The sequence below is a fragment of the Schistocerca gregaria genome, chromosome 2 (genome assembly GCF_023897955.1).
Source record: "Schistocerca gregaria isolate iqSchGreg1 chromosome 2, iqSchGreg1.2, whole genome shotgun sequence".
NCBI classification, from domain to species: Eukaryota; Metazoa; Arthropoda; class Insecta; order Orthoptera; family Acrididae; genus Schistocerca; species Schistocerca gregaria.
Window position 1 is genome coordinate 520,542,369 of NC_064921.1, and position 13,749 is coordinate 520,556,117.

The following is a 13,749-nucleotide window of genomic DNA, read 5'->3' on the forward strand; positions in this document are numbered from 1 at the left end:
ACAGAGCATTGGTTGTATCTTTGTTACATGCACAAATTAAATGTTTAAAGAGCTTCAGTAAGCAATAACTTGACTGATTACAAACCATCATCACTTTGAACAAACAATCTAAGCTGGACATGTTTTGCTAAAATTACAGCGACATCAGCAAAACCTGTCTGGGTAGAAAAAGGTAAGTTTGCGCAAAACAATACATATCCATAAAACTAATTCATTTGTAACAAAATAAAGACAAGCAACAGATTCAACTTCAAGTTCAGTTATTTCTTTCATGGAATAGTTTGCAGGATTAGAAAACAAACAGTCATGAATTGTAACATGGTAAGACATTTTTCCTCTTTCTTTTTACGTTTCTATAGAAAACAGTAAAAGTTCCGTATTGGAACATACTGTTACCTTTCAACCTAGCCAAGACCTCGGGTTGAACTACAGATCAGGCAGTGACCACAACGAAGGCTGACTGACACAGGGTGGGGAGGGAGGGGGGAGGTTCCATTACCACACCTTAACCATGAAACAAAATAACAACCAAGATTTCGGAGCAGTAGTAAATAAATACGAAAGAAAAAGGTGATCGCAGAAATAGTTCATAAACTGAGTGTCGCCACTTTGCAGTCTGCTTGCTACACGAAGGAACGTCAAAACGTAAAAAGCTACTTCGTTTGCAAATTATATTACGAAATGAATACATAGGTAGCGCTCATAAACACAGTATGTGGAATATTGAAGCTACAGAGGAAATTTAGGCGCAATCCCTATACAGTGAAGGCGACTGCACTCTTCCAACAACTCCGATAAATGTTCTTTGTGCCCCACACATTATTTTCTGCCTCGTCAGTGTGAAAATTTACTGCAACGCCGCTTTATCACGTCAACGTAATACACCACAAAACATCTTCAGAAAACATTGTTATCACTTGAGGATTAACAACAGAAACTAAACGCCATCCTTAATGCGCGAAGAACTGTGGTTTTACCTTGGTATCTCCAGCAGCAGCTGACAACACACTAGTAAACGTTCGACAATCAGCCCTAATCTCCTGGTGTACTATGTCGCGATAAATGTATCACACGAAGACAGGTTTTATACCGGGATCACATACGTCGCTCTTATCTTCATTCGCTATCACTTGCTGACTGCTATGTTAACAGCTACTTAAGAACCTTTGCCAAGGTTAAGGGACGATGTAATGGATTCTGGTGCAAAAAATCGATATTTTTAAATATTATTTTCTTAATTTACAGATTTATGGGTGAATTTATTGTGATAGCCGCATTACAATATTAAACTGTTTAACTCTGCACTGCAAGCAACTCCCACCTTTCCCGATATTTGGAAAACTGCTTGCTTCAGCGGCTCTTTTGTGAGTGAACAGCATAGGCCATATATCTAAGGTCCCTGTAATTACCTTGCGGGAACTCTATTTTATCTATGGTCTATTCGTTACGCCTTATAACGCTTAGACCATAGATAATAGTTTATGGTGTAAACTTCCATGGAGGTAAGAATGTAAACTTCGTCATTAGATACTAATATCTATGGTCGAAGGCTGTAAATGTGGCGAAGGAAGGAGGCTATATTCTTTCGATATCTCTGGCTCACATATACATCTTTGGGTGAGACGTTTCATGTAATTATTTACGTTTTGAACTGCTTGACAATGAAAAGCCACCAGGAGGAAAAGGGAGGCTGAATCTCTTTAATTATATTGTGGGAGAGCTATCAGAAAAAACGCAAACAATTCAGAGACAAGGCGAGCTGCGTGGCAATATTTTTTACCAAAAATTATTCATTAACCAAACACCAATCCATTATTGTGGGATTTTAGAATCTATGCCTCCCTCGTGTGTGAATACCTCGTGTTGCTATGTAACTACGGACTCTATGGTTTATTTTATGCTGGTATTGAGCTTATGTGTGTAATTCATGTAGCTTGCTTAATGTATTAAAAAATTTTCCAATCAGAAGCCGCCCATAAATTACTCTGCTAACAGGTTATAGGCCCCCTATTATAAATCGGCGTAATATTCTAAAAAAAATTACGAGATCACCGGTTAGCGAAAATTAGCAGCAGTACACGGTAATATGGCACGGCGTAATCGCTAAAATCATGGTCCCAGTAAATAACAATTCATTACCTACAGTCGAAAAACAGATGGGAAGAGAAATCTACAGTACCTGAAATTTCGCCATGCGAACATATTTAGAACACGAACGATTGTGGGGATGCGTCAGTGGCGAAGTACAGGATGTAAATAAAGTTCGTTCAGCAAGAGCCAAAATTATACTCTCCGTCCATCCGTTGATATATGATCACTTGCGAGATACATCTACAGCAAAAGAACCGTGGGACAAGCTAAAGCAATTTTACAAAGTTTCTTGTCTCTTCAGAAGGAGTACTGCTACGGTCGCAGGTTCGAATCCTGCCTCGGGCATCGATGTGTGTGTTGTCTTTAGGTTAGTTACGTTTAAGTAGTTCTAACTTCTAGGGGACTTACGACCTCAGCAATTGAGTCCCATAGTGCTCTGAGCCATTTTTTATTACATTTTTCAGCAAGGAAGGAATCCGATATCATACTACAGCGCCATATACACCAGAACAAAACGGAGTGGCTGAGCATTATAACCATATAATAGTAGAAAAAGCAAGATGCCTGCTCTTTGAAACAAATTTGCCAAATAATTTCTGGGCAGAAGCAGTCTCCACTGGTGTTTATTTAATTAACAGGTCCCAGACTAATGCACTAAAGAACAAGACCCCAGAGGAAGCTTGGACAAGAAGCCGAATCTTAAGCATCTTAGAAAATTTGGATGCTCACATTCCAAGAGCCAACAGACGAAAATGGGACAAAAAATGTTGAGTGTATTTTCGTAGGATTCTGCGACGATTCAAAAGTATATAGACTTTTTGAACTTAACTGTCAGAGAATCATAAAAACGAGATATGTGATTTATGATAAAGATGTTTCGAAACAATGTAAAGAGGGAACTGAGTTAAAGGAACCAAGTCGCCTGTTTCTCCCACTGACAGAGAAGAAACAAGATGAAGTAACTACAAGTGAATTAGAAAAAAATTGAACTTGAACCCGAGAGTGTAACATCAAGTAGTACTTCAATGAATACTAGCAGCAATGAGGAAACAAGTTCTGACGAACCATTTAATTACAATAAGCAAGTGCAGAAAACACGAGGGTAATTGAGAATTACAAAGCCACAGAAACTGCATGACTTTGAAACTTGGCTAAACAGTCAACTGACTCCGATCCTTCGACATTAGAAGAAGCAATGATGTCAGACAATGCTGAAAACTGGCTGAAAGCAATACACGACAAGTTACAATCTCACAATGAAAACCACACGTGGGAATCTGCTGATTTATTTTCAGATAAAAAGCCATTAAAAGCAAAATGAGTATTAAAAAAAAGAAAGATATGAAAGATTTCATTATACGCTATAGAGCACGGCTAGTAATAAAAGGTTGTGCTTAGAAGCAAGGCCTGGAGTATCATGAAACATATGCTCCACTCATAAGATATAACTCATTGAGGTATTTATTTGCTATGGCTGCTAATTATGATCTTGACATTGATCACTTAGATGTTGTCACAGCTTTCTTACAAGGTGACTTACATGAAGAGATTTATGTGAAAGTTCCGGAAGTAGATCCAGTTATAAAGACAGTGAAAAATAACGGTGTAAAAAGACTGTAAAAGGCAGTATATGGATTGAAGCAAGATGGTCGCTGCTGGGACTTGAAATTAGATGGTACACTATTGAATCTAAACTTCAAAAGGTCAACAACTGATCCTTGTGTCTATTATAAAAATCAAGGTTCAGATATTTTAATATTTGCTGTTTATGTGGAAGATATGCTCATTTTAGTAACAATTCACAAGACAGAGATGCTTTTAAAAACAAACTCAGGAAAAAATTTAAGCTGAAAGAGTTTGGTGAAATTACAAACTGTTTAGGCATCCGAATTACTAGGAACCGCAAAGAAGGTTATTTGTGGATGGATCAGACACATGTGGAACAAATTCTCATAGATTTAAGATGAAGGAGTGTAACCCAATATGTACACCACTGGACAGTAATCAGATACCCACTTACTATATGTGTCCAAAAACAGAACAAGAGCAAGAAGCTATGCAGAACATACCCTATCATGAAGCAATAGGTAGTTTAATGTACGTTCAATCAGGAACAAGGCCAGACCTAGTCTTGCCGATAGGAATTGTTAGCCGTTTTTGTAATAATCCAGGCATACTGCACTGGCAAGCACTCAAAAGAATCTTCAGACATCTAAAAGGTACTAAGGATATAAAACTTTTGTTTTCTAAATCAGAGGACTGCCAAATAGTAGGTTACTGTGATGCAGATTGGCTTGCAGATTCTGAAGACAGAAAGTCAACAACTGGATATCTCTTTAAATCTCAAGGAGCAGTGATATCTTGGCAGTGTAAGAAACAGCCAACAGTGGCCCTATCTACAACTGATACAGAATATATGGCTCTGCCCTCAGCATGTCAGGAGGCTCTATGGCTTCAAAGGCTACGCAATGAAATATCGCCAAACCTCAAAAAAGACCCTTTCAAAATATTATGTGACAACAAGGCAGCAATTGACCTGTCTAAGTCTAGCGGCTATAAGTGTCGAAACAAACATATAGATGCAAGACACCACTTCATAAGGGAAAAAAAAGAATCAGCACAAATTACTGTGGAGCACTTATCTTCACAGATATGATGACAAAATATCTGACGAAGGCACACCATCATCTGCTACGGCAAGATTTTGGACTGAGAAAGTAGTTCTTTGTTCTTGTGTGTATCTGTGTGTGTGTGTGTGTGTGTGTGTGTGTGTGTGTGTGTGTGTGTGTGTGTGTGTGTGTGTGTAGTTTTTTGTTCTTGTGTGTATCTGTGTGTGTGTGTGTGTGTGTGTGTGTGTGTGTGTGTGTGTATCTTTTTTTACAGGCATAATTCTAGTGGTGGTGTGGGATTTTATAATCTATGCCACCCTGGATGGTCAATATCTTTTGTGTTGCTGTGGGCAACTACGGACGCTATGACTTATTTTATTCCTTGTATTGAGCTTTATGTGTGTAATTCATGTAGCTTGCTTAATGTGTTAATAAATTGTTCCAATCAGAACCCACCCATAAATTACTCTGCTAACAATAATCCGTGTCTGAAAGACGGTTGGTGTAAGTATAACAGAAGAAACAAGACATATGCATATAAAACTCATTACCAGAACCCTTTTTATGAATGCAATCAAGCTCACATTCAGATTTCTTACAAACCTAGATCTACTGAAAAGTGTCTACACAGGAAGATACAGAAAGAAAATGAAAGCCTCAGTGATTGAATTTGGGTTAGATGCTCAGAAAGGACATTCTGTGGACTTGAGGTACTCAAAATAGCTGTATATGATAAAGTTTTATGTTTTAGTGACAGAAATAATGGCAGAATTGAAGTGCTGAAGAGAGCTGGTATACATCCAGACTTGTTTACAACAAAAGGATTTTACACTGTCGATGACAACAGGGCCAAGAAAGTTGACACATCATTGTCTTACCTATGAATACATGCCATGCATATTCGAAGTGTAGAGAAGACTAATCTGAAGGACGGCGCGGATCTGTATGGAGTATTTTAAGCTGCAGAGGTATCAGAAGTAAATCCCCATTTTCTCAGTTTTATATTTTTTGCATTTTTAAAAGTCAATTCTCAAAAAGTATTTGCACTACAGCTATGAAATTTTCATGAGCTTTTTGAAACATCTTGCTGGCACATTGTAACTAAAAAATGTGAGACCCTTCCAATACATTCTCAGTGTCATACGATTGTATGTAGTAAAAAATTAATTTTGGTTGTACAAAATTCAAAATTCTGTTAATAAGGCAATTTGTACCATAAATTAATGATTGTAACCTTCTTAGGACATCATTAATATTTTCAAATTCACTGCATGGTAAGAATCTTAGGTATAGCTTTTCATAAGAAACCAATTAAAAAATTAAAAATTCAAATTTCTTTCAAAATATTAATCCAGTGCCTGTTATTATATGTCTCCGTTAAAATACATCCCTTTTTCTATACAAATGCAAACTTTTTGACCTTATGTTAATAACTTTGGCAGCAACGATTTTTAAAATAAATGTTTATATTTTCAGTTACATCCCCTCTTATAAAGCCATCTAAAACTGGTTTTCCACAGACACAGAATTACTGACACCCCCACCCTCCCCCACTAAAACCACTCAAGATAAGTCAACTTTCAAGTGGAAACATCGGCACGTGATTCGTTCTTGCGTAGCTGAGTCGGTAGAGCACTTGCCAACAAAATTTAGAGGTCCTGGTGCAAAATTTTAATCTGCAGGAAGCATCAGTATCCTACTTGCACACTACCATGCCAACTTACATGTTGGGCTTCGTTTAAGGGTCTTTCACCTGATATACCGACATACAAATATAATGTCTGGAGACTTGTTGACCAACTGATCAACCGATTTTCCTTGTCCAGAGATTGGTTGGGTATGACCACCTTACATATGACCCTCCCTCCCTCCATCACATCAGTTCAACCAATAAACTGTGCTTTGTGCACTGTTTCTGTATCGACCATCCAACCACAAAGAAACATTACTAGACTGGAGAAACCATATACTGTATCATTAAGTGCGATATTTATTGGCTGGGGGCTCCCAGGCTTAAGCACACTCCCCCTACATGTGAAATTATAGACATGTTTTTCTTACACATCTGCGCACAATATCATAATACTGTGGGTAGGAAACAAAGGTTAACAAACCGCTGGTTCAGTATGTGAAAAAGCAGGTTGCAAGCTGCTTCAATATGCCAACAACAGACTGTTTCCAAACTAATTTCCTCACAAAAGAGAATCGCCGATAATTGTCATGGTTACACACTGTTATTGGTTAACAGTAAATATTGTTTTTAAGGCATTTGCGCTAATTTATTTAAACAACATACTCCATTACATGTTTTCAGTTTTATTTCAGTAACACATATCAATTTAACATCAACGATGAATTAAATACAAAGTTTATGATCGCTGTCTCAGCATATTACAGAACTTGTAAATGAAAGTTAATGAACAGAGAAAGAGTGTGCCATTAGGGATGGCAGACACATTGTTGGAGCATATGCTGAATAGGAAATGTTTTAGTTTGATTTGTACAGGTTTCTATGCATTACCAGTTATTAAATTGTTAATGCAACAGTGTTGGGAAAACCCACGTTATTTAAGCTACTATAGCACAGTCTTTATTTTGAGAGCAAAGACAATGCACTGCAAAACAAAAATTGGAAACATTTTGAACTACTTCTCCAACAAACCACGACTAGAAGATACTATGTCCTCTCAGGCTGGGAAAATGCATGATTCACGACAGTTTCCACTGTTGCTGTTTTCCAACAATGGAAGCGTTACTGTAAATTCAGAATCACCTTTATCGGGTTCTAAAGCAAATCAACATCTTTCATTGCCACATCAAGCTCTGACAATCCATCACTAATATTACATAAGTGACTGTTTGTTCTTAAATCACCTTCATCGCATACTGAAGTAACATTATCATCTTTCATGGAGATATCAGGCTCTGACAATCCATCACTACTATGACATAAGAGATTTTTTGCTCTTAAATAACGAAAAAGTTTGTGACAACATCAAGCTACATTTCCAAACCGTTTTTGTGCCCAATGCAACCTACAAATTTCCCATCACTTTCCAAAGTGGCCAATATCGTAAGTTGAACCTAAGTTGGCAGGAGAAATATTTTTGGCTAGTGTACTCTCACAATGAGGACTGTGCCTTTTACAAGTAGTATGCATTTTTCGCTAAGGCAAGTTTGGCTAAAGGTGGTCGCCAAAGTGTTTGAGCCCTGGTAACCTCCAACTTTTCGAAGTGGAAGCATGCTCTTGAATATTTCAACATCCATGCGAATAATGCTTTCATAAGGCTGCAGTACTCGAAGGTAACAGTTTTGTTCACATCATTCTGAACAAGGGAAAAGATAAAAAGCATTACCTGGACCAAAGCTTGATGAAGCAGATGGGAAAAAAATGGATAATGCATAGCGCCTATCTTTGAGGCAGTGCTTCTCTGTGGACGTAAGGAGACTACATTAAGGGGAGACAAGACTTTGAACCTATTAAAGTTGTCAAACAAGACGACAAGAACATGCACACCTTCCACACCTTTCTGAAATATTGCACGAAAAGTAGCGAAATCCTGTGAACAAGTTTGGAAGGAGCAGTTAAACTTGACAAGTACACCAGTGCCCTGCTTGAAAATTAGATCATCTGTAGCATCAATAACAAACTCCTGGGAAGGATTGTGCAGCACATTAATGATGCCAAAGGCTACTGGTTCTTGTGTGCTGACATTGCAGGAATACAGCAACTCACCCTTTGTGCCCATTATATTTCCCTAAATCTCAAGATTCGTGAAAATTTCCTGAAATTTGTACCAGTGTTTGATGTGAGAGGCAAAAGATTAGCTGGCTCTATAATTTAAAACATAGTCAGATTTGTTCTTGACTTGTCTTTTTGCTCTTAAATAACGAATAAGTTGGTGACAACATCAAGCTACATTTCCAAACCGTTTTTGTGCCCAATGAAACCTACAAATTTGTCGGGAAAGCCCATGGGGTGCATGCTTTCATACAACTTGTGGGGCGGCGGGTGGAATTATTTGTATATTAAATGTAATGTAGAAAAGACGCATTTCCCGGCACATGCACCACATGTGGGGCGGCGTATGGAATTTATTGTTATTGAAATGAGGAAAAGACGCATTTCCCGGCCAATGCACCATATGTGGGGCGATGTAGGGATATTTATATGTTGAATAATAAATGTGGAATATATTTCCCACCGATGCACCATATGTGGTGTATGGAATTTATTGGTATTAGATGTTCCTATGATTCATTTAATGCTGTTGTTTGCCGTTCTCAACACTGGCTCTCTAACTACAATATTGGCAACCAGAAAGTGATTAGCAAAACATGAAGCCTGTAATCAGAATTCCTAGTGCCCACTTCATCTAAGAAATACACTTATAGTTACAGCTTATAGCTCTGAGGAATTAGGAGATTGTCTGGGATTCATAATCAAAAACGATTCACTCTAAAAGGTTCACTATATTCTGAAAGTCACAGACCAAAAGAATCCATACAATCCAACTACCAGAGCAGTTCAGAGTCCAATGTGCTGATGCAACTATAACTGTTCCAATGAAATGTTTAAGTAAATGCTCGCCATAATTTGATGATAATGTTCATCAAACGCCGCGCTAAATAATGGTAGAATGTCTGTCCCGCGGCGGCACGTGAAAATGCAACGTACACGAACTGAAGATAGATCATTAAAGTCATCCCAGAATTAACACTTCACTCGAAAACGATTTCATGGCTAAGCGCATCCCGAGTAACTTATTACGGCATCCGAGGCTGTTTATAGCATTTATACCGACGCGACGGGACTCCCGGCACAGATGGTGCGCTGATGAGCGTCTGGAGAGAACTGGGGCCTTCTTCTCACGCGCAGCGTTCTTATCTATAAAGCCGCGGAGAGGACGGCTAAGAGAACGCCTGATTACATCCGCTGTCCCGACTAGCCGCTGGCTAGTAATGCACCACTTTAATTTCTCGAATAAATCATTGCTTCCTTTGCTGATGGCCAATGAAGCTCTCAATTTAAATGTGCAATCAGCACACAGGTAAGTAATCATAATAAAAGTCCAATATTTTGGGCGAGAGAATTAATTTAATTACACTACACGCAGTAGATGAGCTTTGAACTTGCCCTTTGGAGATACGCTATCGCTATAGTTCTATAGTTATTCCGTTGAAGCTTCTCACATCTTTATGAATATAGCGGATTTCCTTTCTAATTAAATTTAAACATCCTAGCTTGATTTATTCACCTACTTAATCTATCTTGCTTCCTTAATTTTTAAGACAAAAACCAAAAAATCATGAATTTCAACTAAAATTTTAATTTATAAGATCCAGAATACTGTTTCTATTAAATTATTATGGAAAAGGAATCTAAATATAAATTTTTAAGTTTCTAGCTCTTTTCTGTTGCGCCAATGATTTTTACAGAAAACGTCCAAATTTCGAAAATGGTTAAAGTTATTGAACTGATATTCAACACATATTGATTTAGTGCTAGAAACGTTTCAGGTTATTTACTTGATTTTTAAAGTATTGCGCAACATTTATGATGTCAGAGCTAGTTACAGCGGCCTGGGCTGGCACACAATGGAAAGACTGATGTGAATTTTATACGACGTGAGTAGGCTGCTTCCCTACAAACTCTCTCTTAGCGCCCATTATATTTTCCCATATCTCTCTTTCAGCTCTATATTCTAATTGCACAGGTCATAATTTTAATTTGTTAGTCACTGACATGTGCAATATTCTTCTTAATAGAAATTCACTAAGAACACTGGAAAAGGAAGGCAAATATTAAACGATGCTCTTGAATCATTAACTGATGTTCAAGTCAGGAGTTTTGAATGTGCCACATTTACTAGATAGATTGAGCGTCTTTACAGCACAAAACTTCAAGCAAATATATGGTCCTATAGTTTCTGCTCTGGGGAAGATTCAAGAATTGACAACAAGATCACATCCCACGATGTTAGCAGCCATTACCAAGGGAATTTTTGTGGTCTGCTCAGTCATACTTTCTGAACTGTTTGTGCTGGGTAGTCAATCTGTTTACAGCTTCAGCACCAAAATACAGATTTTGCAGAGTTAATCAATATGGCAGAAATCTTAAAAGGGAACTACTAGCAATGAGAGAAAATGTTGAAGACACCTGCAGCCACCTTCTCCTAGAAGCCAAGGAATTAGCTTCGGTCAATAGAGCTGAAATCAAGCAACTATGCATTTCTACCAAGCAAGCACAGCGTTCAAATAGGATAGTAGTGATGATGTTGAGGGTTACTACAAATGATCTGCGTTCATACCCTTTCTGGATGCCTTCATTAGTTCACTGCTGGATCGATCCTTTTTAACATCTTTAATTGTCTCCTACCATGAAAAACTGAAGACATAGATATTACTGATGGAGCTACAGATCTTCATTTACTTTATGCTTTAGATCTATTAGTTGCAGGTTTAGCAACGGCGAAGGCTGAGCTGAAACTCTTTCATCAACGTTTGAGTCGACTGGAGCAGTTGCCTCAGAAAACAATGGAAGCTATGTCTGTCGGGGACTGTCAGATCTATCCTAATGTGTTTCTACAGTCTTGGCAATGGGAACAAATGGACGCAGATTCTCCAATATAAAGAGAATCAAGACAAATCTAAGGAACACAACTAGCGAGCCATGTCTGAATGGGCTTGCAATGACGACAGTTCATTGCGGAAAACAGGATTGATGTCCAAACTATGATAAGTGATGTAGCAAAATAAAGTGACCTCTGTCTTCCTTTTGTACTTTAAATTTCTGGTAAATGGTTTAAACATTTCTTGTATTTATGGGTATTAAAGTGTAGAAAAAACAGATTTTATACATTGCAGAGTAAATTAACAAGAGACTAGACTATAAAAAAGGCAATTAATGGAACCAGTACAGAAAATTTTCTTAGCAAGTGAATTGTATAATTAAAATTATTTATACTTCATAACCTCATAATTCGTTTTTGTAAAATCATTTGCCTTCGAACTAAACAAACCTAAACCAACAATACACTTTATTTTTAAAGTATTGTACATTAAACTGTGATGGATCAATAAAATCAATTTTCAGTTTGGCTGTTGTAAAATGAAAAGCATATCCCCCCCCATCAAAAATAAAATATTGTAGATACGTCACTGCTATCATTAATGTCACTGAAGCCAACACTTAGTACTTGCTGCCATATTACGATTCTAAAGGCCCAGGTACAAGATCAAATAGTTTGTCAGATTTTACATCTGCCACATATTTGACTGTGTACCACACTGTTGAAAGTGTTTGGCAATTGTGGAGCATGTTTGATGTGTTTGACAAAAATTTTGGTTGATGGAAAATTTGACAGATCGGTATATGTTGTTTGTGTTGATGTTCGCCACATGTGTTGAGGGAAAAATAGTTTTATTTCTATTTGTCTTGAAAGTTGACCAGTGACTCTGCTGTGGTATGCATACAGAAACTCCGAGTCTGAGATATCGCAATTAGTAGAGAGCAAACAGTTGTTGAGAGCAGTTGAAAGTGGTTGGACACAGTCTGCATTGGAGATAAGATGCGACACTCAGGAGGTCGCAGCCTGCCATGATCGTGCCTGTAGCGCTAGAGGAGACTTAGGTATTAATTGGGGACTTTTTTTGTAATTTCCTTTTTGCTGCACGTAGTTGTTGGATTCCTGTGATCTGGAGAAATTTTGTCAGGTTTGTGTATGCATACATTGAGAATAATATTCGTATCTTTGTTGTGACCAGAAACGTGTATATTGAGTATAATTAAAAGTCTGTGTAAAATTTGCCAGTATTTAAATAATGTAGTTTTTATTGGTTTCTTTCAATTTTTACCGTTCAAGACTAAGTGATCAAACCCTTCCTAACCATTCAATATATATATGTGGCAGTAGTTATTGTAATTATTATGTCCATGCATCGCACACTGCATGGATCGAAGTATTGCTTTTGAAATAAAGAAATATTTTAGCCTCTTGCTGATCACACATTTGCAGTGGCAAGATGAGGTAAGTTGTCTGTTGTGTACAGGAGCATTGCGGAACTGTTGTTAGGAGACGTTAGATAACATTTTAAAACTTGCAGTCAGATAGTTGAGAACCGCTTTCTTTATACTTCGTGAGAGGAGTAATTAATTTCTGTTTCCTTTTTGTTTTCAATCAGAATTTCATTATCTACATCTGCATCATACTCTGCAAGCCACGTAATTATTTGTGCTGGAGGGTACTTTCGGTACCACTATCTGTCCCTACAATTCTGTTCCACTCACGAATAGTGTGTGGGAAGAATGATTGGCGGTAAGCCTCTGTATTGGCTTCAATTTCTCGAATTTTCTCCTCGTGGTCAATATGCAAGATGTATCTGGGGGAAAGTAATATGTCGTATGATTCCTCTTGAAAAGTGCTGTCCCGAAATTTCAATAGTAGATCTCTATGTGATGCACAACGCCTTCTTGTAACGTCTGCCAGTGGAGCTTTTTTAGCATCTCCGTAACACTGACTCGCCACCTAAACGACCCCGTGACGAAACGAGTCGCCCTTCATTGGATCTTCTCTATCTCCTCTATCAGTCCTACCTAATAGTGATCCCAGATAGATGACAATATTTAAGAATTGGGCGAACAAGTGCCTTATAAGCCACTTCTTTCGTGGATGAGTTACATTTTCTTAAGATTCTTCCGACGAACACGATTCTGTCTATTTTTCCCACTACTTGTATTACACAGTCATTCCACTTAAGGTCGCTCTGGATAGTTACGTCTAGATATTTTATGGCAGACGCCGTCTCCAGTTCTTTGTCATCAATAGTGTTGTACAGTAGTGGATTTCTTTCCCTATGTATGCGCAATATGTTACATTTATTAATGTTCAGGGTCATCAATTCTCTGCAGGTCGTTCTGTAAATTCTTATTATCTTCTGACTTTGCTACTTTGGCATAAACAAGTGCATTATCTGCGAATAGCCTTAAAGAACACCGAGCGAGGTGGCGCAGTGGTTAGCACACTGCACTCGCATTCGGGAGGACGAC

The 13,749-nt window shown here is 37.9% G+C and overlaps 1 protein-coding gene across 4 annotated transcripts in view; it reads right to left on the reverse strand.

Annotated features, from left to right (window-relative positions):
• Window positions 1-1,520, reverse strand: part of LOC126329815 (stimulator of interferon genes protein homolog) — a 372,973-nt gene extending 371,453 nt beyond the window's left edge. Inside the window, exons 1-2 of one of the 4 annotated variants that reach the window (XM_049996213.1) lie at window positions 1,322-1,409; window positions 978-1,197 (exon numbers count right to left, since the gene is read on the reverse strand). The gene's annotated coding sequence lies outside the window, so the exon portion shown is untranslated. Of the gene's footprint in view, window positions 1-396; window positions 429-977; window positions 1,198-1,321 lie in introns of those variants that run through there. The other 3 variants (XM_049996215.1, XM_049996214.1, XM_049996216.1) reach the window with 3 other exon arrangements.
• Window positions 1,521-13,749: the final 12,229 nt, after the last annotated feature.